Below are 15,060 nucleotides of genomic sequence, written 5' to 3'. Positions count from 1 at the left end.
ATTTGTAATAGCCTTGGAAGAAAGCAAGGCTCTCTGAAATAACTGAACAATAACTACTTAGAATCAGAGACTGGAACAAGAATTTAACATGATGAGAATCTGGAGAAAACACTCAAATGGATTATATTAATATTCAGGAAGCAGGAAGCCACATAGAACCTATAAAGTTGAACGTGAAAGAGAAAATTCTATTAACAGGTCTGAAAAAGTCTGCATATGCTGGTAAAGGGCTATGGCGTACAGGTATGAGATTTTTGCAATCAGTAAGAGAAAGAAAAGAGCTGCACTCCTTGAAAAATGCCAAACAGAAAATACTCACAGCACAATGTGTTTTCCCATCTACTCTTTTGATGTATTTAGGACTGACTTTAGAATGAAAACCTTATGGAATAATTCTTCTCTTTTTGTCTCTTCTCAGGTTTATCTGTAAAACATGACTGTGCGAATGTCAATGGCTGTTTACTTGTCATTGAGGAAATAGTAGCAGACCATTCAAATTCACATTTTTGCATTACAAAGCACAGTATTTAAAGGATTAGAATATCATTTCCAGATTATTTTTGCAAAGTGAAATGTATAGTCCAAGAAAGATATGCTAGATAGTGCTAATTTTGGTTAAATTCTGTCCCTAAATAATTGCCATACTGTGAATAAAAAACTTGGATGCCATCCAAGTGTTAAAGATCGATAATAGTAATTGTGCTTTCTAAGCAGAAATCCTGCTACTGATTTAAATAGGACAAATATGTTATACATGATCAGAAGTAAGAGTTTAGGAAGGAACTTCTTTATATTTGCAATATTCTGTATAGTGATTTTATTTCAAATAGAAATACTTCATGCATCACTATGTCTCCTTAATAAGGAAAGGGTACTACTTTGGAGTCAAGCTACCATAAAAATTGAGTCTTCAAGCTAGGTGAATTTTCAGCTATTTACTATTTAATCCTTTCACCCTTACTTTGGCAAATACTTTTGTTTTGTTACATTACCCATAATATCAAATTGTTAATAGAAACATCTAGAGAATATAAGATCCTACATGCCCTTATTGTTCTTTATTTACACCAATCATTATTTCTGAGTAAATGCTTTCCAGGCTAATGTGTCTCCTGTTACACTTCTGAGTTAGGATCCAGAGTATCAAAAACTATAAAAGAAAATACAGATGAACATTCACCTGCTTATTGCTTTTTTTGATTACAGCAGTGACTGTGCTGTTTCAGACAGAAAGTCACACACCTTGTAATGTAGTAAATGCTGGTTTATGACCCCCTGTAGTACTGAATGAAAGATAACTGTGGTACATAATACTCTCTCACTGTAAATTAGCCATTCTAGTTGAAATGTGTTCATTAAATTTGTATCTGTCATTATGAAGCTAGACCAGTTACAATGTGCCTATATAGGCGCTCTATTAGAATCATAGAATCATTCAGGTTGGAAAAGACCTCTTAGATCACCTAGTCCAACCTTTAACCTAGTACTAAAGTCCGCCACTAAACCATGCTACTACGTTCTACGTCTACATGTTTCTCTAAGACCTTCAGGGATGGTGACTCAACCACTTCCCTGGGCAGTCTATTTCAATGTCACACAACCCTTTCAGTAAAGAAATTTCTCCTAATACGCAACCTAAACCTCCCCTGGCGCAACTTGAGGCCATTTCCCCTCATCACTTGGTGCTTGGGAGAAAAGCCTGATCCCCACCTTGCTACAGCCTCCTTTAAGGTAACTGTAAAGTGCAGTAAGGTCTCCCCTGAGCTTTCTTTCCTTAAGCTAAACAACCCTAGTTCCCTCAGCTGCTCTTTGTAAGATTTGTTTTCTAGACGTTTCACCAGCTTCATTGCCCTTATTTGGATATGCTCCAGCATCTCAATGTCCTTCTTGTAGTAAAGACATCTTATCTTATACTCAGATAAGTAAGAGTGAGGACTCTTATACTCAAACAAGTATTGATGCTACCACAGCTAACATCAGGGCAAAAAGTCCCTGTTAAGATTGCATTGAGCACTCCTGCATAAAACAAATTCAGTCACTCATGATTATTTGGATTAAGTTAATATTGTTAGGAAGTTCCTGCAGTGGCTGATCAGATGTTTATGTCTGGGAATCCACATCCACCATCACTGCCACAGAAAATGTATAGCATCTGCTGTGGGAGACAGAGCATGAATGAAAACACTTAGCTATTTGCTGCAAAGTCATGTTGAATGCTGCAGAAGCACAGAATACCACCACTACACGGGTTACCATCAATGTGCTGCCATCCCCTAAAGACAGACACATATCTCCCATCACATCTTAGTGAAGCTTTTATTGTGTATTGACCTCCACAAATAAGACCGAAGATAGCTGATTTTGGAGGGGTCTAGGAGTTCACTTCCTCCTTTCCGAGGCAGTTGGAGCCACAATAATTCTCTCGACTTTTGAAAGAATAAGGTGTTTATCCACCCTGCTCCTCTAGGAAGAGTTTTCCTGAACCTCTCTTCTTTTGCTTAACAACCTTTTAAAAGTAACCTGGATGTACTCACTGGTAATTTATCTTTACCTGCTCTTGTGCTACTATACCTTTTAGCTCAAATAACAAGCCCATTTTTCCTTCTTTTGAACACACTACACTTAAAAATAGTTGTATCTTCTACCAATGACCAGTATGGTAAGCCAAAAATCCCAGCTCATCCATTTTCTTACGATAGAATAAATTCTATCAGAATTATCTTTTTTCCTGCTTACACAACAAACCCCTTTCATCTGAGCTCATACTGAAACTTTCTGTGCAGGTGACACTCATTGGACACAGTTCCACCTTTGTTTTCCCAGTGGCACGCATCTTTGCTAACTATCCCCCAGTACTTACAAAAAACCTTTGCCCATTTCAGAGCTACATCACATTGTTGGCTTAGAGCCAGACCTTAATCAACCAGTGTGCCCATTTTTTTCTTCTTGTGGTTCCAGCTGAAAAGACCCAGCTTGTAGCCAAAATTCATAGTATAAGCTCTTCTGCATATGCCTGTATACCTTGCAGTGTTATCATTTCAACCCATTTCTATTATTCCAGTTAACAAGGGCAACCATTGCTTTCTAAAATATGCCAAACCTTACCAATATTGATAGTTTCCAACGTGATGCCATCAGCGAATTCCATAAAAGTGTGCTCCCACTTCCATTCAGGCTCCCACTTCCTGAATTACTAATGAAAAATAATAAGTAAAAGAAGTGTAGTTAAATTCCAAGTAATCATGTTTACTAGCTCTATAAGATCCTGTAGTCTCTAGGTAAGCTTTGTATTAATTACAAAGAATAGCAGTGATTATTTCCTTGTTTCTTCAGTACACATTCTCTAAGAGCATACTAGGAAGTAAACAGTGCACTTCTGCATGGATCACAAGACAGTGAAGAGAGAGTTGACTTACATGATGACTGATGGGTGCTGAGAGGTACTATGCATTTTCACAGCATTATAAATGAAATAAAAGAAATTTTATCAATGCAACAGCAGAGAGCTGCCTGTCACAGCAAGAAACATCACACACCCTCAAAAGCAATCTGCAGATCCCAATGATAAAATTCAGTTTATTTTAATGAGAAAGAAAATATGTTATACATGGGAAATAACTTTAACAGATTTAGCATGATCATCATTTTGTACTAGTAAAAAAATCATTGTTTTTCTTTGTTTGTTTGTTTTGGGGAGGTATTTTGAAACCCAAATATTTAAGCTAGTATTGAAATACAACGGTAAACTCACTCGCTATGAAGTAATTTTACTGGGACACAACCATGGCCAGATGTTTTCCTGCTTACCATTAAATTATCTGCCAATTCACCAGTAGTGATGAAATCACCTAGGGTATGCTAAGAGCAAAACCTTTATGCTTGTCCTGTCCCACGTAAAACTAATTATTCTCCTCTCTTCTCATGTCTTCATAAGTGCAGGCATTATTTTTGGCATCTTCCTGATGACCAAATAAATGTAAATGAAACTGTAAGAAGAAAATTCAGTCTGGGCCTGGAAGCTGTATAAACACTTTGTACTAGGAACAGTCTTGCATTTATTCTGAAGAAGTACTATGTATCCAAGCTGTCTGTTTTACTATGATGAGCTGAACTAAAAAATAAAATAAAAAAAAATAAATAGCAGGCTTCAGCAGGGACCTGATGTGAAGGTTGATTTTGGTCATTTATAACATCCCACCATATTTAAGATGGAATTCTCTGTATTTGAAATGTATCTTGTATCTCCCTGAGGCTAATTAAACAATATCTCATCAAATAAATAAACAAGCAAACAAATAAATAAATAAATGGCAAGGCAAGTCTTCCTTTGAAATTGATATAGTCATTAATTTTAAGTAAATTGGAAAGGTTGTCAGAACTTGCAACAAGTATTCTTTACCTTTAGGTTGCCTCATCTTTCAGCACCACTGATGTGCTTTATTCTGGACAGATTATTAAGAATCTGTTCTGAAACTCTGCCTGAAGAGAAGGAAAGGAATGGTTTGGACGCATTTGTTTGGATATACATTTGTTCAACATTTGGCCTATATTCTGCTTAGTAACAGTTCTTCACATAAACTGTCGAAAAGGAGTTAAACAAAAGAAACTACTGATCCTGTTCAGCTATGGCCAATGCCTGCCAGTTTTAAGTAAACTGTTTTATATGCTGTTATATCCTTTTCCCACACCCTGTCCCTTGGTGTGGTGAATTTTTTTTTTCTGAATTTGTAGAAATAACCACTGAGGTTCAGAATCTACCTTGTTGTGGATTTAAGTTTTTCCCACTTTTCCATAACCAGGATATTTTTGCATTTTTCTTTTCACAGTCCATTCCATTGAATTTCACTAACTGTAGACGTGAGGGGGAAAGCTAACAACATGCATGGAAACAGACTCATTATTTTTGAACTAATTGTGTGGAAAACGTTTTCTGCCTAGCTTCACTTGTTTATACACACTGACTGCTTCCAATAATGCAACGCTGAGAGGAAACAGGACAACAACACATAACAAATTTACTTAATGGCTGTCCTAGTGGCACTAAGCCCCACTAGTGCAGCAGCTCTCAGTTCATCAACAGGACATGATGAACCACTGAAATAAAATTATTAGCTGAATTTAAATCTAATGATTCATTACCTTCATTTAAAGATTCTTCATTTGCCCATAAAGACTTGTAAGCTTTGTCTTTGCTTTTTTTGCCCTGTCTTGTGGACCTGTGAGGTCCTTAGATAGTTCCTGTGTACAGTTTTGAGTATTCTGCTTGCTGTTTGCCTGTTGGATAAATCTACCTTATAATGTAAGTGTGAATTAATGATAGAGATGAATAGTCAGTGCTACTGAACCATGTACCAAGATTGGAATCAGAGTTATCAAATGGGAAAAACATTTATTATAATTAAATAGATCATAGAATGTATGATATTTTTAGCTTTTCATCATTTCTCTCTTTTCTTTTTCCCTTTTTACCACTGAAGTTGTAAAAGGAGTTTCCCTGGAGGTTGACATTCGGAACTTGGCAAAGAAAACAAAACCGATAACGTTGTTTCATAACCGTTTCCTGTCATCTGCTTTTCTTCATTGCTGGATGCTATAGTCCCTTACAGACCACCTTTCCTCTTCCAGACTGGGATGCTGATAGGTGTCGTTGACTAAATTCAGTGCGGTTCTTTTTTCTGATCACTTGATCCATTTTTACCCTGGCCATATGCACTATAACCTCACTTGAACCTGAGTCTGGTATCATTGTTTTCTCTAAATAATACCGAGTTCTGCTGGAAGTCCCAGATATACCTGCATATTATGTATGCTGTACAGATTGATTAAGCATGATATTTTTATGTTTTCATAAAGTGATATCAGAAGGTCCTAAGCAAGACCAGGAATCCAGCTGCACACTAGGCAGCTATATAGTAAAATAAAATATTGACCAGAGTACTAACCATCCAGGAATGAATGTTTCACTTACCTGGACCAATCCTCTGACCAGCTTTACAATGTCCATGCCCTCAAAGTCTTTTGTGTGGTGAGTCATGGACTGTTTCATATTGATGAAACTTTGTGGCTTTAAGTGAGTCACTGATAATCTGTTCATTACATATGTACTTCCTAGAGAATGTTTTCTTCCAAAAAGTCTTATTCCAGATGAACACAAGCACTTGTATATGTACTGTTGTTGTTAAAGGACCCAACTTTTTTTCCATTTATTCTCTTAGGAAAACTTAATTTTCTTCCCATGTCATATTTTTGACAATCAACATGGGATAAGGAGCAGCCCACAAGTTGTTCCTAAGTATTAATTTTATTCAGCCAAGTGTTGTTTGTCTTTGGTCCCAGTAAAAGATATTTTGTAGAAATCCCACAGGGAAATGCTGCCATATGCTTTCGAACTTCAGTGTAGACCCTGACCTCTAAGAACCATGCGTAGTTGGAAAGGGGGCCAGGACATGAGGAGAAAAGAACACTCAGGAGAATCCCCAGATCCTTCCTTGTTGATCTGCTATGGTGTTCTCCAAATGAAATGAGGCCTGCTTTACAAACGCATAATACTCTTTTCTCCAAAGCTTCATCCTGGTCTCTTTGCTGCAGTGGTTTGCAGGGAAAGGTTTTTGGGGGAGAATCTAGGCAAGTGCAACTCAGCATAGCTCTATTAGTATCAGTGGTGCCATAACAGCTTAAATCAGCTGGGGTTCCTGAGAGATGATTTTGCTTAATTGGTTCTGTTCCCTGGAAAATGGATGGAATAATCAATGACTCATCTTAACATGGCTTAATATTAACAACTCTTCAGGAGACAAATGTCCCCAGAGCTGACAGCAGCTTTGTTCAAAGAGGATGGAATTTTGTAGACTCTCTACTGTGGCTGACTGTGACTTTCAATCACAGTCAATCTCCAGTCTTCTCATTCATTTATCACCTAGAAATAAGGGGAAAAATGTCTGTGTTCAATGTCAGTTTAATGGACTTTTTTTTTTTTATCTACCTATCTATCTATTTATACAAAATTGTCTTTTGGCTTTTCTTTAAAGCATTGATTCTTCTCCCCATGGTTAAAAGCCGCACCTCAGTATCCACAAGTAATCCTAAATAAATAAATTAAATAAAATAAATAAAAGTAAAGTAAATAAATAAATTAAAATAAAAAAAAGACAGTGACAAGACTTATTTCACTCACCTTATCCCACAGATCCTGTAGCCAGCATGGGAGCATTATTTTACTATCAGAAATAATATCACTGATCATCTTGGCAAAAGTCACTGTCATTTTGTAATTCAAGGTGTTTTATGTAACTTTTTAATTTGTAGTACCTTTTGACAGGGTGAGCTGTTCACCTGACTCGCTCTTATTTTCTCTGTTCATTTTTCTCCACTGTTCAGTCTCATATAAGTTATCTGTCTGTAAAGAGCGGTTATTTTTCTGTCGTTCTTTCAGGGCAGTACTTCTTACTAGATTTTGCCTCAAAGCACTTTTTGTATTGTTTAGCTTATGCAGTGCGTGCAAAACACAGTATCAAAGACAATTGTATCGCAGAACTAATAATAATATTCTAGTGTTGGAGAGGGCAATGTTTTTTTTTTGTTTGTTTGTTTTTTTCTCTTGGAGACAAAGTATTTGGCATTGTCAACTTTTCTATTTAAAAGTTGGATAAGTATCCATAAGGGAGTGCCCTCGGGCCCTTCTCATTTAATTATAGCCCACAGTCTCTGAAAGACATTTTACTTGGAATTCTGCAGTCATGACTGCCACCTCTTACTGCTTTTTCTTGCATAGATCTCAAAGCACTTTATGTGGGAAGTCATGGTCATTCAGCAAATGTGAAACCTGAGAAATGAGGAGATCAAGATTGTTGCTCAAATTTATTCAGAATTTGAGTAGAAGGAAAAAAAAAAAAAAAAAAAGTAGAACATTATAACTTAATAAACTAGGTATAACACCATAGCAATCTTGCAGGGAGGAAAAAAAAAAAAAAAAAAAAGAAAACAGTTTCAAGTCTAGGGTACAAGTCAAAAATACTAAATACAAAGGAATTAAAATCATCCATTAGATTTTTTTTCAAGGTTTAAAATGTGTCATCTCTAAAAAAAAAAAAAAAATGTTCTAGTACATTTTTCGTCCAAATCCTCCTAACCCTACACTTTTTTATAATCTCTCACCATTTCAGCATGAACCTATAATTCAGGAACATGACAGGTTTCATTCAATGTTTAGATGGTCTACTCATACAAACACGACCAAAAAAAGGAGAAATTCCAGGGAGAAAGGGAAGCAGGTTTGGTCACTAGAAAAGCCAGACCTGAATATTTGAATGAGTACCTTCAAAAAAATGAAATCTGACCATTAGAAATAAGGTCTCCAAACTCCATTTCTCATCAGTCATGCGCATTTTTCAGCCTTATTTCAGTTTACTTGGTTGAAGTTGCTTGCTTGATTTCTGGATGTGTTACACATAAGTGTTTAACGCAACCTGTTTAGTTTTGAAGGATTCTTACAGGGATAATACTTACCTTAGCATTTTCAAAGTACCTTATCACTTTATGATTTGGATTAAAATCTCACAGCTTGATAGTTTTCAATTCATTGGCATTTATTCTAGTCTTAGAACAACTGGCATTTCGTATACAGATATCCAGATTCATTACACAAATTGGGTTTAGATTCAGAGACTCTCCAAAACATTACAAGGTAGTATAAATGAGTAACTGATGCATCAAAAGTCTTCCATCTTTGTTTTACTGGTCAGTCAACAATGAAAGTTGTTATCTGAAAATGTATTTACAGTGGTCTGTGAACTTCATTGCATACTTCAGTAAGATGTTAGTAGGCCAGCATTAACGTCAAAATCATGATTGCACTTAATACATTCAGAAATCTTACTAGAAAGTTTAAAAAACTCATTAGCTGAAAAACGGATGTGTCCTCCCATCCCAAACTGAAGATAACCAGCTAAACAGCCCCTCTGTGAACTGGGATTTCACATGGAAAAAAAAAAAATATTTTTAAACAAAGCACCTTACTCTAGATCTCCTTATGTCCATAATTCCAACACAGCAGTCCGTTTCGTAAGAAGGAAATAAAGAAAACACATGATGGCCTCAAATTTCAGGCATGGGCCAAGGTGTGTGAAAGATACAATGAAAAGGGCTCAAGGATTGAGATAAGGATGAGGAGGTTGCACAGTAATTATCGTGACGGGCAAAACAGACTCAGCATAGGGAGATAGTAAAATTTATTGCTTATTACTAACAAGCTAGAGAAGTGAGAAACAAAGGAAAGAAACCAAAAGCACCTCTCCCCCATTCGCCCTCTTCCACCTCCTCCCCCCGAGTGGCGCAGGGGAACAGGGGAATGGGAGTTAGGGCCAGTCTATAGCGCTTCTTCTCTGCCGCTCCTTCTCGGTCACTCTCGTCCCCTGTGCTGTGGGGTCCCTCCCACGGGATGCAGTCCTTGCTGAACTGATCCAGGGTGGGCTGCCCACAGGCAGCAGCTCTTCAAGAACTGCTCCAGATATGGGTCCGTACCACAGGGTCCATCTCTCAGGAGCAAACTGCTCCAACCTGGATCCCCTACGGGCAGCAGCTCCTGCCAGGTCACCTGCTCCTGTGTGGTCTCCTCTCCACGGGCTACAGGTCCGGCCCGGAATCTGCTCTGGCGGGGGCCTTCCACAGGCTGCAGTCTCCGTCGGTGCAGGTCCACCTGCTCCACGGGCTGTAGGGTGGAAACCTGCTCCACTGTGGTACTCCATGGGCTGCAGGGGGACAGCCTGCTTCACCATGGTCCTCACCACAGGCCGCAGGGGACTTCTGCTCCGGCACGTGGAGCACCTCTCCCCCTCCTTCTTCACTGACCTTGGTGCCTGCAAGGCTGTTCCTCACTCCTCTCACTCTCCCAGCTGCTGTGTGGCGCCACATTTTGTTTTTTTTCCCTGTCTTAAATATGCTCTCACAGAGGCGCAAAACAGCATCGCTTATTGGCTCAGCTCTGGTCAGCAGTGGGGCCCTTACCTAACATGGGGCAGCTTCTAGATTCTTCTCACAGAAGACACACCTATGGCCCCCTGCTACCAAAACCTTGCCACGTAAACCCACTACAGAATCTCTTATTGCAACCACAATGAAAATCTGTCTGATAGCAGAAATTTACTCCTCTGGGACAAACGGTCTTTCTACACTCCTTTATTGCATCTTTCCGATTTTAGCATAAAATTCATCTGTTTCATCTCCTCTTTCAGTTCTCTGAGCACAACTTCTGAATGAATCCATGTTCTATTTTATCATCAAACCTAACATCTTTGCCCTATTACTTTTCTGCCTCATTACGCCATTAGTTTCTTTTTTTTTTTTTTCTTCTTCTGTGTGTTTTTGCCTTACCTTGAATGATATCTCCATTCACCTCATTAGTAAAATCTCACCCCTATCCTTATAACATCTTAGTGGTATATAAAAGTTAATTCATGGCAGTTGGTTAGGCAAGGAAAAGGAAGTCCATTATATATTGGTAAATGAGCATTTCAGCATGTATATTTTTCCACTGAAGATAAATGACATTAGAATTGAACTGCTTCTGAAGCTTCTTCTTTTCCTCTGCTGGATTCTTAAGAAGAGGAGACAGGCATCTAACCAAGAATAATCTAAGATTAGGTAAGGATGAACTTGGACATCAAAATGAGCTCATGAGTGCTGGAGTGTTGCCTCTTATTCTTCATGGCTCTTAACATTCACAGTAATGACTTGTTTGCATTATAAGAGGTGGACAGGTAAAGCACAATTAGTGAAATGGGAACACAACTTGAGATTTTCTTTAGATTCCAATTCTCATTTTTTCAGATTTTCAAATTCTCATTTTATTTGTTAAATAGAACCTGAGAGAAAATATCTAAATCCAAAAGCACTATTTATTTTTAAATACTTGGTATTGAGTATAAGGATGAAGAATTCAAAATAACCACAAAGGATAATATTATAGTATGTATTCACCAGATTACTAAAATAATACACTGTATTGATATCTTTAATGAGCTTTCACAGAAGAAAACTGATGTTTTTATTTTAACTGTGTGAGCTACCAGATCTGATGTTTTGCAGAGGCAAGTCCCTGGACATCAGTGTTGGTAAGGCTGCTGAACTGCAAAATATAAGTGTCCTAGCCATACTTGGAAGTCAGAAAACCATGCCTTCTCTGCAATACAGCTATTTGTAATTTGTGGCTCTGCAGAGTGATCTAAGTGATTCACATTTACCCTTTCTTTTCATAAGCTGATGCACTGAAAAGTTTGTTGCTTTCACTTTTTTGCTGTTCTACAGAAGCCATCTAGAACAATAGATAGGTAGTACCAGATATTGATTAGGCACCCCATGCAATTTTAGCGATAAATGGAATCTAATAATTTATCTTCCAGCAAAGAAGACAAAATGCTCTCTATTTTGAAGCTTTCTTGTTATCTAATAGGCATGGAAACTTTCCTCAGAACGGTAATAAAAATGAAAACTACTGCTTAGTGACTTATGTCTCCTCTTCCTCAACATATACATTTCTTTTCCAGTATGGACTGCATACTAAATGTGTACATCTTCTAGTGCATGCCTAACCATGGCATTCCATACCACAATACTCTGAGAATGAATACTGAGTCTTACAGTATGGACAACATGGCAGTCTAACTGAAGTCTCAAACACGCAGGCAATTCTTTATCTCATTCTGTTTCCAGCTCCCTGGGTTTTTCATAAGAGAGAATTTCTTTTGCATAATGTACACTGTGTTCTTCTCTTTCGGTCTCCTCCCTGTGGAGTCAGGTCACCATTATCATTTCAACCTCCCTAAAGTTTGTTATGACCTCTGGTATCACTAAATGAAATATTTGCTCTCTTTGAATTCTTGTCACGCCTTGCAATGAAGCAGTAAGACTAGCATTTAGCAGCCCTGTAGACAGAGTGTAATTCTTGTACAATGTTCTACAAATTGACAAATTCTCTATACCATTATAATGTGTAACTCAATAGAGTTTTTTGTTTGTTTGTTTGTTTTTGTTTTCCCAACTTTACTTTGTTTCTTATCTCAGTGCACATAGGGTTGTCACTGTGTGTTGCCTGGGGCAGATGAGTTTACAAGATGAGAACACCATCATACACTTGAAGTTTCCATCAGTTCTGCCCAGCGGACACTGAGAGATTTGAACAGATTACATTTTTGTTTTCTGAGAACAATCAAGGTCATGCCATGTTGACTGATCCTTTGTTTTCTAAAGAGGTTGCAGTCTCCTGCCTATGTTTCAGAAATAAACTATACAAGCAACAGAAGGTCACAGGCTATGAATGAGGCTTACATAGAAAAATATGAAACAAATGAGAAAGGTGATGATTTTCATTAAATATACGTAGATTACAGTGACTGTTAAGACTGCAAAATCTTACCTTCAAAGGGTCATTCTCTGTATGAGGTATGAGTTCATTATATTTAAAATCCTGAAAATAAAATAATGAAAGGAAAAGACCCACATTTAGAAAATAAAATGAAATGATCAAATCCTAGATTGAAGTGCTGTAAAACAATTTACTGTCTGAAGACTTGAGCTGTAATACTAACCTTTTCTCCATACATAGACTGCAGTTTTATGTTAGAGTCATGATAACAGCTCTCCCAGTGCCTTCATTGCTAGCAACAGTAAGCAGGGACAAGCTATAAAAACCTTAACTTTTTTTTCCTTTCTTTCTTTTTCTTGGGATGCTATAGGCATTGTGAATTATTAAAAAAATAAAGAAAGAAATAATGAAGAAAAAAAAAATGAAGCATCTATCTCCAGTAACAGATTGACAATAATGTGCTTTCTGATCTATAAACATCTTGACGCCTACAAGAGAGGCAAATAACCATACGCTGAAGTTCCAGGAGTCCAATGTTGTGGAAAGAAACAAGTATAATTGAATGAGATTCTGCATTAATTGAAACTGATTAGTTTATGGTTATCCTCTTGCCAGCTCCTATGACTGGTCTCCACATCAAATGCGGAGGTTTATTTGTTTGTTTGTTTCCCTGCTCTCATCATTAAAGCTAAAATCGTCATGTGAATTAGCAAAGAGGGAAGGATATGTTCTACTTCTCACTACACTGAGAGAGCAATGTGTTACGTTTCCAGCTCTATCTGTTGGTCAAGAATTATTAAACATTGTCATCCAAGGAAGAAGAGTTACAACAGTGGCTGTTTGAAGGCCTATCAGATGTAGAAACAGTAATAATGTAAAATAAAATATGATGAGTTCATCCTGAGCCAGCAGCACCTTTCTTGCTGAAAAACTTCAACATGCTTTCCAGGACTACCCTCAGAGATTTACTCTGCCAATGTGCAGCCCTGAGAACAGCAAAGACAGATGGGATGCTAGACAGACCAGATGGTCTGTAGGGATGAGCTTAACAATAATGATGGTTTTGTCTATCCCTGATGCCAAAAAGTAGTAAGTCAGGTTTCAAAATAATCATAGAGTGGGGCCCACACACTGTAAACTGCAAGTATTTCTGAACATGTTTTTTAAATATGAGTTCTTTAAATGTAATTTGGGAGACACAAACATGGATGCCTGAGTGCATCATAAAAATCTGGGGTCTGAACATGTGAAAAAAAATAGATTTCTCCATCTGCTTGCTCCATTTATTTTCTTACCTGCCAGAGATAAGGTCTTGGTTTGTTTCTATCACTTCCCACTTGTTCTCCTTTCTCACTTTTTCATGGTCAATTTCCCAACTCATGCCCTTTTCCTATCTTCTCTCTTATTTTGCCTTTTTGCCTGAAGTATACATGTCACCCTATTTCCCTCAGACAAGTTTTTATTCATAGTTTCAAGGATCTCTATGGTATAATAGGTCATCAACACCATCAAATGTAATGCCTTCATTATTTAAAAGTGAAGTATCTATGAAGCCTATGAAAGGAGCTAGTGAAACATCTTTGTTGGCAATGTGGACAACATAAAGCTGAGTGGTGCAGCTGACATGCTGAAGAGAAGGGTTGCTAGAGAGAGGGACCCAGACAGGCTTGACAGGTGGGCCTATGTGAACAGTATGAGGTTTAACAAAGCCACTCACAAGGTCTTGCATCTGGGCCATGGCAATCGCAAGCACAAATGCAGTCTGGGCAGAAAATTGATTGAAAGCAGCCCTGATGAGAAGGACCTGAGGGTGTTGGTTGACAAGAAACTCGACATGAGGTAGCAATGTGAACTTGCAGCCCAGAAAGCCATTTGTATCCTGGGCTGCATCAAAAGAAGTGTGACTAGCAGATCAAGGGAGGTGATTCTCTCCTCTACTCCACTCTCATGAGACCTCACCTGGAGTACTATGCTCAGCTCTGGGGCCCCCAATGCAAGAAGGACATGAACCTGTTAGACCAAGTTGAGAGGAGAGCCACAAGGATGATCAGAGGGCTGAAGTACCTCTCTTATGAAGAAAGGCTGAGAGAGCTGGCCAGAAGAGAAAGCTCCAAGGAGACCTTACAGCAGCCTTTCAGTACTGAAAGGGGGCTTAGAGGAAAGAAGGGGAGAGTCTCTTTCTCCAGGAGTGTAGTGACAGGACAAGGGGTAATGGCTTTAAACTGAAAAAGGGTAGGTTTAGATTAGATATTAGGTAGAAATTCTTTACTATGAAAGTTGTCAGGCATTGTGGATGCCCCATCCCTGGAAGTCTTTAAGGCCAGGTTGGACAGGGCTTTGAGCAACCTGGTCTAGTGAAAGGTATCCCTGCCCATGACAGGGGGGTTGGGACTTAGATGACCTTTGAGGTTCTTTCCAACTCAAACCATTCTATGATTCTATACATGTGACCAGTATTATTTTTCCTATTTAGGTATTCCATATTTCTATTGCACTTAGTCTAATAGGTGACTAGAGTGGAAAAGTCTTGTTGTATTCCTGCATGCGAGTAAAGAACAAATAATTGTTTTCTTGCATAATGAAATACTTGAAACACGATTAAGAAAAGAACAGAGAGCAATTACATGGAAAGGGAAGTATCCTGATGATGATCTTTCCTACTTCCTTAAGGAAAACGTTACTTAAGCACCTATAGTTTTTGT

Source organism: Cygnus olor, chromosome 1, assembly GCF_009769625.2.
Source record: "Cygnus olor isolate bCygOlo1 chromosome 1, bCygOlo1.pri.v2, whole genome shotgun sequence".
In the NCBI taxonomy this organism is placed as follows: Eukaryota; Metazoa; Chordata; class Aves; order Anseriformes; family Anatidae; genus Cygnus; species Cygnus olor.
The sequence above is the reverse complement of the archived record's forward strand: the minus strand, read 5'-3'. Positions refer to the sequence as shown.